The 14,100-nt window shown below is 58.0% G+C and overlaps 1 protein-coding gene across 7 annotated transcripts in view; it reads left to right on the top strand.

Moving 5' to 3' along the window:
• Window positions 1–14,100, top strand: part of AHDC1 (AT-hook DNA binding motif containing 1) — a 63,909-nt gene that overhangs the window by 30,760 nt on the left and 19,049 nt on the right. For all 7 annotated transcript variants that reach the window (XM_045859071.1, XM_045859067.1, XM_045859068.1 and 4 more), the window contains one exon: window positions 11,087–11,269. The gene's annotated coding sequence lies outside the window, so the exon portion shown is untranslated. The remainder of the gene's footprint in view (window positions 1–11,086; window positions 11,270–14,100) is intronic.

The following is a 14,100-nucleotide window of genomic DNA, read 5'->3' as shown; positions in this document are numbered from 1 at the left end:
TCAGAACTTAGAAGTGTTAAACCTCGGGAAGCCTGAATCAACCTCCCACTCCTCTGGGCCTCAGTTTCCCTGTTTTTCCTCTCATTTGCTCCCTTCAAAACATTCCTGTGGTCCACATAGTTGTGATGCAGGTATAGACCTGGTCGCGATTCTAAACAAAGAGTGTGGTTAGAAGCGATGTCTGACGTGCAGGGTGGCACAGAGACTTGTGGGTAACCTCCAGTGTGACTTTCTGGTGCTTGGAGGTCAGCTGGGTTTTTGGCTGGGTCAGAGGCTCTGAGATCTAGGGTACAGAGCAGGCTGTGCTAGACAGGAGAGAGACCTGGGCGGAGACCCAGGAAACCTGGGTCTTCGCCCAGTCCTTTTCTGACTCATGGCCTCAGTCTCCCCATCTGAGGGGCTCAGGTCAGTGGTCTGTAAAAGCTCTCCTGTCCTGTTAAGTGTTTCTGGGTGAGGGATGAGGAGTGGGGGGCAACAGTCTGGAGGGCTGTGGGAAGCTTCCAGCTCAAGGGGGAGTTTGCAACTCGATCCCAGAGCGAAAATAGCCCAGGTCATTTTCAGCTGCTTGGGCGGAGGTATCTGATCCTGGGAGGGCAGGGCAGCTTGGGCAGGGGGCAGGGAGGAGCACTCTGTAAAGCCCTCTTGGAAACCGGACCCCAGGATGGGAGGGTGGGGAAAGGTTGGCATTCCCGGCTGGGCTTCCTGAGACCTGCTGGGGCCCTGGTGGGGGCCCTAGAATGGAAAGATGAGGAATGCAGAGGGTTAACAGGAGGTGAGGGCTGGACTCCTGCCCCTTTTGGGTCCTGGCCTGGATGAGGTGAAAGGTCAGCCCCAAGGAGTCCAGGCACAGCTGGGGAAAGAGTAATCGGATCCTTCTCCCCAGCCAGGCTCAGGGGATCACAGAGCCACCTCCCCCAGGAAAGGTGCTTTGACATCCCCAGGAAGAAGTTTGTTTCTGTTCTCAGCAGGGGTTAGGGGCTAGGAGAGGGTCCTGCCCCAAGGGGTCAGGGAGAGTTGCAGGCCTGGTGCCCCAGCCAGTATGTCAGTGCTTTGTCATCCTGGGGTCAGAGGAGGTGGAGGTGAGCCTGCTGAAAAGGTTAGAGGTGGCCTGTTCTGGTCCCACTCTCACTCTGTGTCCCATTTATAATTCTGATGAAAGCTTAGAATTATAGGAGACTCCCCCAACACACACTGATGAGTGTAAGAAACTGCCTGATACTAGACTGTCACATTGAGATGTGTTTGGAGTGGAGAATTACACCTCAACTCTGAGAGGGCTTTGCTGCCTGTGGTTGTAAGCGCCGTGGGGTGTCAGGGTGTAAGGTGGTGTGATGGGGGAGGCAGAGGTAAGTCAAGCTTGACCTGGCCTCAAATCCTTGCTTTTGCTTTAAGTATTTAACCTAAGCCTCAGTTTCCCAACCACAAAATGGAACTAATAGTATTCACCATAAAAGGCAAGGATTGGCATAGAATAAGTGCTTGGTAAAAAGTAATGTTAATGAACTTCATTGTATGCCAAGGTCACATGCAGTGTAGAGCTGCATTTGAGCTGGTCTGGCTCCAGAACAGGATGTTGGTGAGCCATAGATGAGGGAGAGGGTAGGTGTGAGAATGTGAGTGGGTCAGTGTCCCCAGGGCTGTGCCTGAGGCTGTGGGATTATCCAGGTCACTTGGGGTGAAACGGGGTCAGGTGAATGGTGTTGACTCTGTGACAAGGGGTGGTTGGGGCAGGCTTCTCTCCTCTCCCCTTGCCGGCGTGTTTTGTGCAGCCGCATGGAGGTATAACTGTCCCTGGAGTGTGACTGTAGGTATGTTTGAGAAGGCGCAGGCATCCCAAGAAAGAACAAGTCGCCTTTTGTACGTGTCCAGCCTCGGGCTGGGCTGGGCCCTCTCTGGGGGATCCCCTGTTTCCGCGCCCAGCTCCCCGCCCACAGACGGCGCCCCAGCTCCGCCCGCTACCTGAGAGGCGGCCGGAGCGCCCCCTCCCGGGGGGACGGGCTTTGGTCTTAGGGCAGGGGTCTGGGACAGGAGGCGTGCCTGACACCCTGACCACGCCCCTCGTGACATCACCCCAGGTACTACCAATCTTCGGGAGCTCTGCCCACCGGCGGCCAGCTCCCCCTAGGCACCGCTCCACTGCCATCCAGCAGCGCAGCGGGTGGAGGAGGAGGCAAGGCCGGCCCTTGGGGCGGGGAGACCGTTGAAGGCCTCGCCCTTCCTGCCCTGGGAGGGGCTGAACCAGCGGTCCTAAGACCTTAGAGCTCAGCTCCTCTTGAAGAGCCTCACAAGACCTTCTCTCTCCCGGAACACTCTACCTTCTTTCCCACATGTCCAACTCTTGCCAGGTACCAATTTCTGCAGCAAGCCTTCCATAACTGTCCCCCCCAAATCATTCCTCTGGTTACCTACACCCTTTTAGTGATTCTCTGGAACGGCAGTGGCAGTACCGCTGTGACTACTTAAACACCAGCTGCCGTCCACAGAGCCGTTCACTGTGTGCCGCCTGCTCTGGGTTTTCATGGAATATCTTACCTGACGATGATGGGTCTCTTGATTGCTTTCTCCCATGTATTATGAGCCTGTCTCACCCACTGGATTGGTAGTTCCTCGGATAGGTGTTCCAGACATGGTGTCGCTCAGAAGAGGCACTACTAAATGTTTAGGATAGTGATAGACGAGGAGGCAGGCTATACCAGAGGTCACGCAGCAAGTAGGTAGAACAGTCAAAGCTAGAAACCAGGTTTCCTGGTGCCATTTAGTTCTTTGGTCCCTGTGTGTGGCTAAGAGTAGGGGGTTACAGAGAATGATGCTATAGGCTCCCCTTCCCCCCAAAAGCTCAGAGGAATCCGAAATCTATCTTCCTTTGCAATCCATACACCTTGTACCAGAACCCCTGACTTCTGGGAGGAGCAGTGGAGGGAGGGAGGGAGAAGAGGAGTAGGGAGAGGAGATATTGGGGAAGGTGAGAAGGGTTTTGCGGGCCAAAGAGGCAGTTCTGGATGGAGTATTGTCAGCCCAGTAATTGGGGGGTACTGGTTATAGGGACATAAGGACTTAGCCTGCAGGTAGGAGGTTCCAAGTTGGGCAAAGAAGAGCATTGGGAACCAAAGTATATGGGGGTTCAGCGCAAGGGAGGCAGGGATTGTGCTGGGCCAGCACTCCCCCTACCAACGAGCTGGCCTGGTGGAATGCCGGGAGGCCTGGGGGATGGGGCCAGGCAGCCAAGGTGTCTCCGGTGGCACAGAAGCAGTTAAGAGCTGCCTCAGCCCGTTCCTTCAGACAATTAGTGACATCTCGCTTGACAACACCACACTGAGCTGATGCAGACCTCAGCCCCCCTCCCAGCACCCCCATGGCCGCTTCAGCTGTTTATTCTTGGGCTTTAACAATTGGGATTCTGACTTGGAGGAGCAGGCGCCCTGAGCTGCCCTCTGACCCTCCGTCGCCTTGGCAACTGGCACCCGGTAGGCCTGGGCTCTGCGTTAGGATTACAGATTCTGAATTCACAATCTTGCTGCTCCCCTGCAAGCAGCAGCAGCAGCCGCCGCCGCCGCCACAGCTGCAGCATGCTGGATCTTCAGCTAGACTGGAGGGGACAGAGAAGGAGAATGCCCAGGGGCCAGGCCGAGGCGTGGGTGGGAATCTGGGATGCCCACAGGCTACCTAGGAAGTGGTGCCCCACTGGCAGCTACCATGGGGTGGTGGATCAGGGCCCGGAGCCCTCCTCAGCTCCCAATATCTCCTATCCGCTCTCTGGAAACTTTCTTCCTGGTAGAGCCAGGAGGGCAGGGGTGAGGCTACATCATCCCCACGCCCCGTGCCGCTGCCCCCCGCCCCGCCTTTCCCCTCAGTCAGCCCCCTACCATGCCCAGAACTCCAAGTGCCAGCAGACTGTGCCCCTGCCGCGCCCGCAGCCATGGCAACGGACCCCCTCCCCAGTTCCTTCCTCTCCCCACCCCAGCAGCCAACTGCCCCAGCTGAAACCGGAGCTGATGCATCTGCGAGCCTCATGCCCAGACCCACATTCCATTTCTGTCCTCTGTCCCCCCCCAGCTCTGGCGACAACTCTCCCCCTCATAGCCCCTCCCTCCATGTGTCTGTCTACTGCTGCCCCCCGCCCCCACACACAGACATCTTGTCACTAAGGGTCTTCCTTTTTTCCGCCCCATTCTCTCAGTGTGTCTCATCCTCTCTGACTGTCTCTTGGTCTCTGGGTGTGTCGCTCCCTTGTCTGTCTCCGGCTCCCTGTGGCGTCCTCAGCTCTCTGGGCCTTGCCCCGTCTGTGTCAGGCTCCTTCTCCATCTCTTCCCCTCTGTGTGTGCATCTTGCTCACTCTCTCTGTCTTTTGTCTCTGCTTCATCCTCCCTCACTCACTCTCTCCCTCTCCTCTCCTTCTGACCCTTCCTCTGTCCCTCATCCTTTCCTTCCTCGTCTCTTTCCGCTGCGTTCTATCCCATTTCTCTTGCCCCCACATTCTTCAAGGCTCTTCCTGAATCTGATTCTCTGCCTTGGTTTCTCCTTCCCTCTTTCTCTTCTCCCTGGTCCTCTCCCTCTAAATATTTGGCATTTCCTTTGAGTTTCCTTCCTGTTTCCTACCTGGTTGTTTCCCTCATGCCCCCCTGCCAGGTTTGAGCTGAGAGAGGGGGCTTTCCAGAGCCACCCCAAAGGAGTCCCCTCTCAAGTAGGGGCCAGGTGTGGTTGAATCTCAGATGGGGAGGAGAGGGTCTGAGGCCACAGAGCCTGTAGGGAACGGAGCACAGGAACCTAGGGCGCCAGGCCTCCCTGTCCAGGCTTCCAGAAGATGGGTTCCATCGACTCGGCCTACCTCCTGCCGCTCTGGGCAAGGGCAGAGGGTGGTTCTAGGGGCTGAGCTGGCCCAAGAAGCCCCCTAGCTATAAGGACTCAAAAGGAGAGCATGTCGAGGCCTCACTGATTCCTGAGATTTGTCTCCTCCCTTACTACAGTGATGGCTATCTCAGATTTTGCCTCAGTTTCCCTCAATGGCACAGGGGCACCCTTGCTCTGTCTTTGAGTTCTTTAAAGTACTTCGAGTACCTGGAGCAAAGTCAAAGTTGTGAAGAGGGAAAGGGTAGGGTGACTCCCACCCCCTTGCTCACCAACCCCACAAGGACTCCAGCACAGAATTGGTTGGTCTCAGGGCAGGGGTAGAATAAGGGTCCTGTCTCCTTAAGTATCTGGTGGAGGACAGTGCCCCACCTCCCCCCAAGACTGGCAGCCCCTGCAGTCAGGCCCTCCCAGTCTGGGCAGTGGCCTCTGGCCCTCCTCCGAGCAGCCCCTCTTCTAGGAATGAGCTTGGAGTCACGGGAAACAGGCCCTGGGGTGGGGTGCCAGGGCTCCAGGGCTCAGCCCTTGCCTCTGGGTGTGACGAGGCCTGGTCAGGCAGAAGTTCTCGGACCCTGGGGTCTTGGCACTACTTACCAAGGGGCCAGGAGGGGGAGTAGGGGTGCCTGGGGGAGGCGGGTTGCACGCAAGGCATGCTGGGCCCCCCTCAGTGGGTGGGTGGGGGGAACAAAGCTGGCATCGAGGCCTCAGCTAAAATTAGCCGTTTCCCTGCGCGGGAACGAGCATGCCTGCCAGCCGCCCAGATCGCCGCTGCCTCAGCAGGCCATCTGTCGCCACGTTTTGCTCAGTCCCCCAGGGTCCCCCAGCTCCAGCCACCCCCAGGGGCTAGAGGGACTCTATTCTGAAGCTATCCCTGGCCAGGGCTCTGTTCTCTGTGGCCGTCATGCTGTGTGACCTCAGGCTAGGCGGAGTCCCTCTCTGGGCTCCTAGACAGCGAGAGGGCCCTGGACAGACATCCTGGATCCCCCCGTCCTTCCAAGCACCAGCTGCTGATGTTGGCCACAGGGGCCCAGGGTGTGGGCTGGCCCTCTCTCTCATCCAGCTCTTGAAGGTGGGCCAAGTGAGGTTTAGGGTAAAAGTCAGGATGTATGACAGACTCTTCTCAGTTTCCTTGGTCTTCAGCAGCTCTGTATCCAACAACACCCCAGGATCCCCCCCCACCACACCCCCACATACACACGCATTATGGAACTCCAAGCAGTCTCACAAACACAGCTCTAGTGGGAAGCCAGGAGGTGGAGGCTGAGCTCAGCTGATACTAACTCGCTCTGTGGCTTGGACAAGCCTCCTGCCCTCTCTTTGTCTGGTTCCCCCTCTTCAAAAGGAAGCTCCCATTTCTTGAGCAGCTGCCCAATTTACGCCACATCGTCTCTCGAGGCGGATGTTACCGTCCCCGCTTCACAGACGAGCAAACCGAGGTATGGGAAGGTGAGGCAGCTGCGGAGCCAGGGGCGGATGGCTGCGTCCCCTTTCCCGTGGCCCTCCCGTGCTCTCCTTGCTGGTCTCCAGCCTTGGCTGCTTTCAGACCCTGGCCCTTCCCCGCCTGCTGCCCCTTCCCCCCACGCCGAAGCCAGAGGCTGAGCTGCTGCTCCAGGGTCACTCAGCCTGGCCTGGGAGGAGCTCAGACTTGAACCCAGGCCCCTTGGCTCCCGGCCTCCCTCCCTCCGGCCAGCGGGCTGGGTTTGTTCCCTGGGTGAGTCATGCCCCGGGACTTTGGCCTTCTTGTCAGGCTGTATGGTCTGAATTTGGAGGAGGGGGCCTTGGTAAGAAAGAGGGGCTCCCCTGGCAGCAGTGGGGGGGTCTGAAGCTATCATCTCTCCCTCCTCAGTCCTGTGCCCTGAGGGCATGGGGACAGCCACCTATTACCTGTCTCCCCACCACCAATCTCCAGGAAGTCTTAACAGGAGTTGCTCCTCAGTGACTGCTCATTCCGCCCCCTCCCTAGATAACAACTGCCTTCAGTAAGAAGTGAGGTGAGGGTGGGAGCCTGGGGCGGGGGGTGGCATCTCCAGGTGGCCTGTGTGCCTGGGCTGCTTCCTTCCCAGCACTCATCTTCCCCAGCACCAGGACACTGGGTTACCCAGGAGGGACACCAGTGTGCGTCCTCCCCTGGTGTCCAGGGAGCAAGGTCACACCCAGAGCCCTATGCGCCTCCACCTCCTCCTGGGGCCAGTGGTGTTTGTCACTGGGGCAACGTGCGGCTGTGCCTGGCTCTGGCAGTGCTGGGGTGACATTCATGCCCTGTGAGCTGTGACGCCTCTGCAGGCAGAGGACAGCACCACCTGGGTTGGCAGTGCTGGGGGAGGGTTGGGAGTGGGCTGCCACCTCTCCCAAGCAGTTAGGGGCTAACGTGTCGCATACCTGTCCCATTCTGGAGGGGGGACTCCAGAGTGGAGGGAGCAAGGTTGTGCTCCTGGCCTATCCCATGGGGGGGGGGGGCCTGTTTCTTCCTCACACCTAAAAGGTGAGCCTTGTCTGTGTGGGGCGAGCGGAGAAGATCCACATGCAGTCAGTGGGTGTGGGGTGCCTGGTCGCACGTGAGTTGACACTGACGTGAGGGTCACAGCCAGTGTTCCCGTCGAATACTGTCTCGGGATATCAGATTCGCCCAGCTTACACTTCATGGAGAGTGACAGGCTAGGAGAACAGTCACTCACACGCCTGTCTCTCTGACTGTTGGGTATGTGTGAGATGTCACCATGCGCCCATCTCATGCTGTTGTGGGGAGTGACATGTGTGATTATCTCATGCTGTTGGGAGGTTGTCAGTGACTTCGGAGCTTGTCTCTCACCCTGAAGAGACAACATGTTTCCCGGTGGCATGGAGCTGACGGTTGGCGGGTCCTTCCCATGGAGCCTGCGGGGGCCAAAGGGCCGGCCAGCAGAAGGTCCCCAGGCCCTGAGCACAGGGACAAGTCTGTGTCGAGGGGGGCCTCACTCCCACATGACTTGCCTTCTGACCCAGGTGCCAGCCCTGGGGACTGTGCCCCGGTGGGGGGGCCCGATGTTTTTCAGGCAGTGTGCAGTGGGGCCTCTGGGACTGGGGCAGGTGTAACTGGAGAGGTGGGGCACCAGGCAGGGTTTGCATGAAGGGCTGTCCCCCTAGGCCTGGGGGACCCTATTCCCTGCCTCTTCTGCCCCTGAAACTGTTAAACTAATTAAGGCTGTGGAGCCGCAGGATTAATCGGGGCAGCTCGGCGCGGGCCGGGAGCTCAGGTAGTCGATTAGTGCGCAGCGGAGGATATTGGATTTCTGAACCGCAAGTCAGCACTATTCGGGCCTGTTATCTCTCCGAGGCTCGAGGGTCAGGAGGCGGAGGCCCAGGCGTGCTGGCCACCCCCGTCCAGCCAGCTCGGAGGTTCACTCCCCCTGCCCACACTGCCGGCTGCGCCCCTCTGCCCGCGTCCGCACCCGCTCCCCCTGCCCTCCCGGCCCCGCTGCTGCCCACACAGCATCCTCGCCCAGCCCTTCTCCCTGGCGCATCCTGGCCCTGTTTCCCTCCATCGCCCTCCGGTCCCCCTCTGTCAGGCTGGCCTCCCCAGTGCCACCGTCCCCTCTGGCTCTCTGCCTCTCGGTCCCACCTGGCCTGACTCACACTGTGTGCCTCGCTAACGAGCTCTTCAGCCTCTGACCAGCCTCTCCACCTCTGTCATTTCCCCGCCACTGTCCCTGTCCCCCAATCTCTGTTCGCCTCTCCCACCACCTCTCCACTTTTGTTTTGTGTCTGTCTCTCACAGCTTCTGTCTGTCACCGTCTGTCTCTGTCTCTCATGTCTCTGTCTCTGTCTCTGTCTCACTCTCCCTCTCTTGCTCCTTCTGGCATTCAATCTCTGCCTCTCTCTCTCTCTCTCTCTCCCTCTCTCTCTCTTGTGTGGTCTCGGCTGGTGTCTGCAACCAGAACAAATCTCCCCCAGCCAACACCCCCTGAACAAGCAGGCCAGAGCAGCTAATGGGAAACATGTGATTCTGCCTTTCGCCTGGAGCACCGTGAAGAGAGCCTTAGTCCCAGCTCAGCCCATGCTCCCCCTTCGCTGCATTCCCCCCACCACACTGTCCCCCGCCTCCCAGCGGCTCCCCCAGCCTGTGTGGGCACAGTCACAAGTTCCCCAGTCATTTACGTTTCAGGGGTTTGGGGGAAACTGTCTTTTATCAGTTGGGGAGTATCAGGTTGTGGAGGGGCTGGGAGCAGCTTTGCTCTTTCGGTTCCCCGCAGCCCCCGGGGCCAGACAGACCCCATGCAGACTCCCCCCCGCCACCACCATATGTAGGAGAACAGGGCCAAGATGAACTGAGCTGTGGGGGCCTAGGTGGGGGGGGCAGCCCGTCCACCCCCCTTGGAGGAGTCTGGAGCCACCCAGAGTTCCATCTTTTCTGCCCTCTGGGCCTCTGGGGAGCTGCAGAGGTGGGGGCTCCCTGAGGGCTTGGGAGCTGCTAGGCTGCATTTCTGTGCCCACCCAACCACAGGGAAAGGGGGGATGGATCAGAGGAGGGAGGCTCTGGCAGGTTGGAATTCTCCTTCTCTGCCTGTGGATAAATTGTCCCTAATCCAGGCTTGGGGAGCTGTCTGGCTCCTACAGAGGGAGAGAGAGCGAGAGAGCGAGCAGGAGATAGGGAGGAGGCAAGCAGGCACACAAACACAATGACACAGACACACACTGTCTCACAAAGGGTCTCTCACATGCACACACGCACACCCTGACGAGTCACACAAAGGTGCCACACAGATACTGAGGCCCCCTCAGTCTGACAGGCACACTTCGGCACACAGACTCTCACGTGGTGACGTTGCCAGAGGTGTATTATTAGCGCAGACGTGCGATGACATGGCATCAAGGACCTGCAGACACACAGTGTGGTGGGGTCACACAGTGCACACACACGGACACACGCATAAACACACAGTGACCCATGGTGAAGCAAACCCATGGGGACATTGACCAGGCACGCCATCACATGGTGACCTCGAAAGCCTAGAGGAAGGGAGAGGTAGGAAAGGGGCAGTGCTGATCTGCAGTGACACCAGTGCCTGCAGTCCCAGGCCTGGAGATGAGGAACCTGCAGGGACCGCAGAGGATCACCCGCACTCCTCCCCGCCCGTAACACACATGCTCATAGAGCTCTGAGAGCAGCAAAAGCCGGTGCAGCTCCCAACACAGGAGGCTGCAGAGAGTGTGCAGAGGCAGAGTGTGTGCAGAGAGGCACGCTCTTAGCCTGACCAGTGGGCACACCTTGTCACACACAGGCACACATACTCCTCCCTTTCTCCTCACAGGTGTGCAAAGGTAGGCTCAGCTAGACATACACAAGGTGAAATAGACCCAGATGCACACACCCATGTGAATAACCGAAGACACTGAACCCAGGTATACATCAAACACATACACAGAGACCACAACTGAGCAAGCACAATCCCATATATGTACACTCTGAAACACACATATACCTGCACACACATACAAAAATGCGCAGAGAAGCACAGAGAAGGCTAAATAGACCCAGGAACCCACACGCAGGTGCATTTACCCAGACAACTGAACACTCATAGACGTGCATTCATACAGGTAGGATCTCTAACACACAACAAATTCTCAGGCAACCAGAACCTGTAAGGAGTCCATGAGAGCTGGTCCATGAGAACCTGCTCTGGGCTCTGGAACAGGCCTCAAGGAGGCAGACGAATGTGCAAGAAGCAGCAGGGTAGTCGGAAGGGCCGTGGCTATTAAAGAAAACAAGGGATGTAACCAGTTGATAGAGAAGGGTAAATGGCAGCTGCATATACATCCCTCACGGAGATCTGCATGCACCATCCCTTTGAACAGCAACTCACACCTGCATTATAAATAAGCTCTTAGCATCTATAGTTTCCCCAGAGTGCTCCTCCCCATTCACAAGATCTCCCCATTTTACAGGTGAGAAAACTGAGAGCCAGAGAGGTTAACTGACTTGCCCAAGAGGGCTGAGCCAACGACTGTCTGACTACAAAGGCCAGCTTTTTCCCACCACAGTGTGTGTGCATGTTCATACATGCGTGTACCTGTGTGTACCAAGATAGTGCTTCCCAACAGAAGCCTGAGTTCTCAAGGTTCACAACTCCCCCAGTGAAATGAGGTTTGAGCTGATATAATTGTATGCAAGAGTGCACCCCACCTAGGACAGCCTCCTGGTCCCCCTCTCTGGCTCATCCTGTGTCCATGCTTATACCTGTGGTACTCTTTGCTTCCACAGATGGGAGCTTGCCTGCCTGTCTACCCATTGGCCTGTTTACCCATTGGCCTGGACCCCAGCTAAGTACGTGCAGAGGGCCCCGGGTTCGGGGCGACCCTCAGGCTGCCGCAGAGACCACCCTGAGATCACTGGTGAAGACTGGCCTTTCCTGCTAAGCCAGGCCTGTCTGCACACCCTGCTCAGGTAGGTAACAGTGGACGGGGAAACCAGGTCTGTGCTTCGGCCGCCCCTGCGAAGTGAGCCTCAGGGGGAGTTACTGCCCCATCCTAGCAGGGATTTCCCTCTGACGGCTTAGGCTAAAAAGAGGCCCTTCAGAGAATCCAAATATATTAACCCAACTTACTGCAACTCCTTCCTCACCACCCAGAAAGGGGAACTGAGGCCCATGGGTACACAGCGAGTTTCCCAGAGTCCTGCCACCTAGTCTGGGGACTCTTCCTTGCTCTTTGATGACCTGAGAGGACTGGGAAGAGAGGGTTTGTGACAGCAGAACTCAGGGCCAAGGGGGAGACCAGAGTGTGTCTGATGTGTGCTGCGAGCCCCCAGAACTGAAATCTGGGGGAGCGAGAGCTGGGGGGCCAAGGTGAGGTGCTGAAAGGACTGGGTAGCTCAAGTATGCTAGGCTGTCCAACTAGGATGAGGTGAAGCAGGGAGGCAGGGCCTGCCTCCCTGCTTCTGGCCCAGATTAGCCCACCCAGGCTCAAGAGCCAGAGGCCAGGTGGGGCTGCCCTGCCCTATAGAGGCAACTCCCTGAACTGACACATGAAGCCTCCAGGCTCCAGGAAGCTCCCTAGAGTCCAGCCTGCCTGGGGACCCCACCCAGCTTCCAAAAGAGCATTCCTGGGCCCTGAGGTCTGGGGGCGGGGCCTCTTGGGATTGTGAGAGTAAGGAGGTTCAGCTGTGGGAAGATGCAGGGCCGTGTGTACCCACTGCCAGTACAGGACGTCTTGTGTGCAAGCACACAGGCGTGCATGCAAGCAGGCGTGTGTAGGGCTCTGTCCTTGGGTGTGCAGGCTTCTGTATGCAAGAATTTTTTCATAAGTAGATGAGCTGGGGACGTTACAAGGCTGTGTACGTGGTACTTTGGAGTGATGAGTGTGCAGGATTCAGAGTATCCTGGGCGGGGGTGGGAATACTGGAGTGTTGTGTTTGCCACACTAGATGGTGTATGCATACAGGGTGCTAGGGTGGACTAGCACCCAGAGAGAGGGGGGTGGTACACTGGGATGTTATGGTGCATATATATTGGGGTCTCTCCGTGTCACTGGGTTCAGGGTGTGTTCAGGGTTCCAGGTGCATGCTGGGAGTGGTGTGTGCAAATGGCACCATTTGTGCTTTGGAGGTGGGCTGAGCAGGCCTTCAGCTGAGTTGGGCTCAGCAGTGCCCAGCCTTGTGGCCAAATCGCTGAAGTCACTTCCTTTCCAGCAGCAACTTTCCAGGAGGAGGAGTTCTTCAGACCTGGGCAGGGAGTGGGGGTGTGGAACAAGGAGCTCTCAGGGGAAGGAGGTGGGCGGGGGGGGCGGTGAGAGGCGTGGGGAGGGCCTGGTGGGGCTGGAGGAGGCAAGTCCTCTGGGAGACAGAGGGAAAGACAAGGACAGAAGTCTGGAAGGGCCAAGGGCAGGAGGGGATGGGGGCGGAGCAGGGCGGGAAGCACAGTCCCTGGGTGACCTCGGAGGGAGGAAGGGAGGGCCACCCAGCTGGGTGAACCTCGGGTTCAGCCAGAACTGGCTGTGGTGCCTGCACACCTGGCACCCAGGTCAGGGGGCTGGCAGGGGGCGGGTCTAGGGCAGACCTGCTTGCCAGGTGCCCCGCTCTGTGCAGGAAGGGGGTGGGCGAGGGTTGCACAAAGGAGCTCTGTGTGGCTTGGGGGTAGGGTGGAGTGGGGTGTGCTGTGCTGGGGCGGGGGCTCTTGGCTCCAGGGGGTGGGGCGGGGCTTGCTCCCCTTGGGGGCATCAGTGGCTCTGAGGGGACACCTAGTGGTGAGGGAGGGTAGTGCATCGGATGGTTGGGGTGGGAGGGGTGGGTGAAGAAGCTGACTGGGGGTAGATTAGAAGTTAAAAATTAAAACTGGTGGTTGGGACTAGAGCAATTGGAGGAGGCTGCAGGGTAGGGGACTGACTCTGGACAGTGAAGAAGTTTGGTTTAGAGGAGCCAGACACACTTAAGTTTAAGACTTCAGCTCTCCCATGTCATGGCTGTTTGTCCTTAAGGGCATAACTTAAACTTTCTGTGCTTCCATTTCAGTGCCAGATAAGTGACAGCTACCAATATTTTTTCATCATTGTTGTTTTTGTTAGGATTTTGGGCTGGAGTCTGGTTGGAAGAAGATTTTTAGTATAATTGGGTGGGTGGGAGGGGGATGAAGAGGAGGAGATTGAGAAGGTGATGCTTAGTTCCCGAGGGGACAGGTCCTGGGAGACAGAGGCCCCAAGGGGAGACACTGGAGGTTTCGCAGCAGCAGCAGCCCCAGCAGTGGCGGCGGCCCCTTCGATGCAGTGTTTTTCAGCTGAGGACATCCCTGGGCCTTCAGTCCAGGCTGGGAGGGAAATGGTGTTGGGGGGAGTGTGCAGTCTGGAGAGAGAGGGTCATGAGGCCGGAAGTGAGAGCTGGGCCTGGTAGCCTGGCTCCCCTGGGGAGGCTGTGGGTGGGGGCGGGGAGGCAGGCTGGGGAAGGGGTGGGGTGGTCACAGCCGCAGCCACCAGGAGGGTGGGGCTGGGGACTCAAGGATGTGGGCTGGCGCTTCCCGGCACTGTGCACAGCAGGTTGGGGCCCTCTCCCAGCTGTCTGGTGTCCCCATGGGCGGGCTCAGACACACTGACCCAGAAGCAGGCAGAGGGACAGAAGGACCCTTTTGGCTTTGTTCACAGAAATGGGGTCTACAGGGCCCTTGGGAGGGGTCCAAGAAAATGACCACCTGGGTGTGGTGGGGAAGAGAGCCAGCTGCTTCCCTCAGATCTGAGAGGCTGCGAGAGAAAGCCGTGGACAGAGTCAGGAGGTCTGGCAGGAGCATATGC

The sequence above is a fragment of the Phyllostomus hastatus genome, unplaced genomic scaffold (assembly GCF_019186645.2).
Source record: "Phyllostomus hastatus isolate PE091 unplaced genomic scaffold, TTU_PhHast_1.1 phas_scaffold_182, whole genome shotgun sequence".
In the NCBI taxonomy this organism is placed as follows: Eukaryota; Metazoa; Chordata; class Mammalia; order Chiroptera; family Phyllostomidae; genus Phyllostomus; species Phyllostomus hastatus.
The sequence above is the reverse complement of the archived record's forward strand: the minus strand, read 5'-3'. Positions and strand labels throughout refer to the sequence as shown.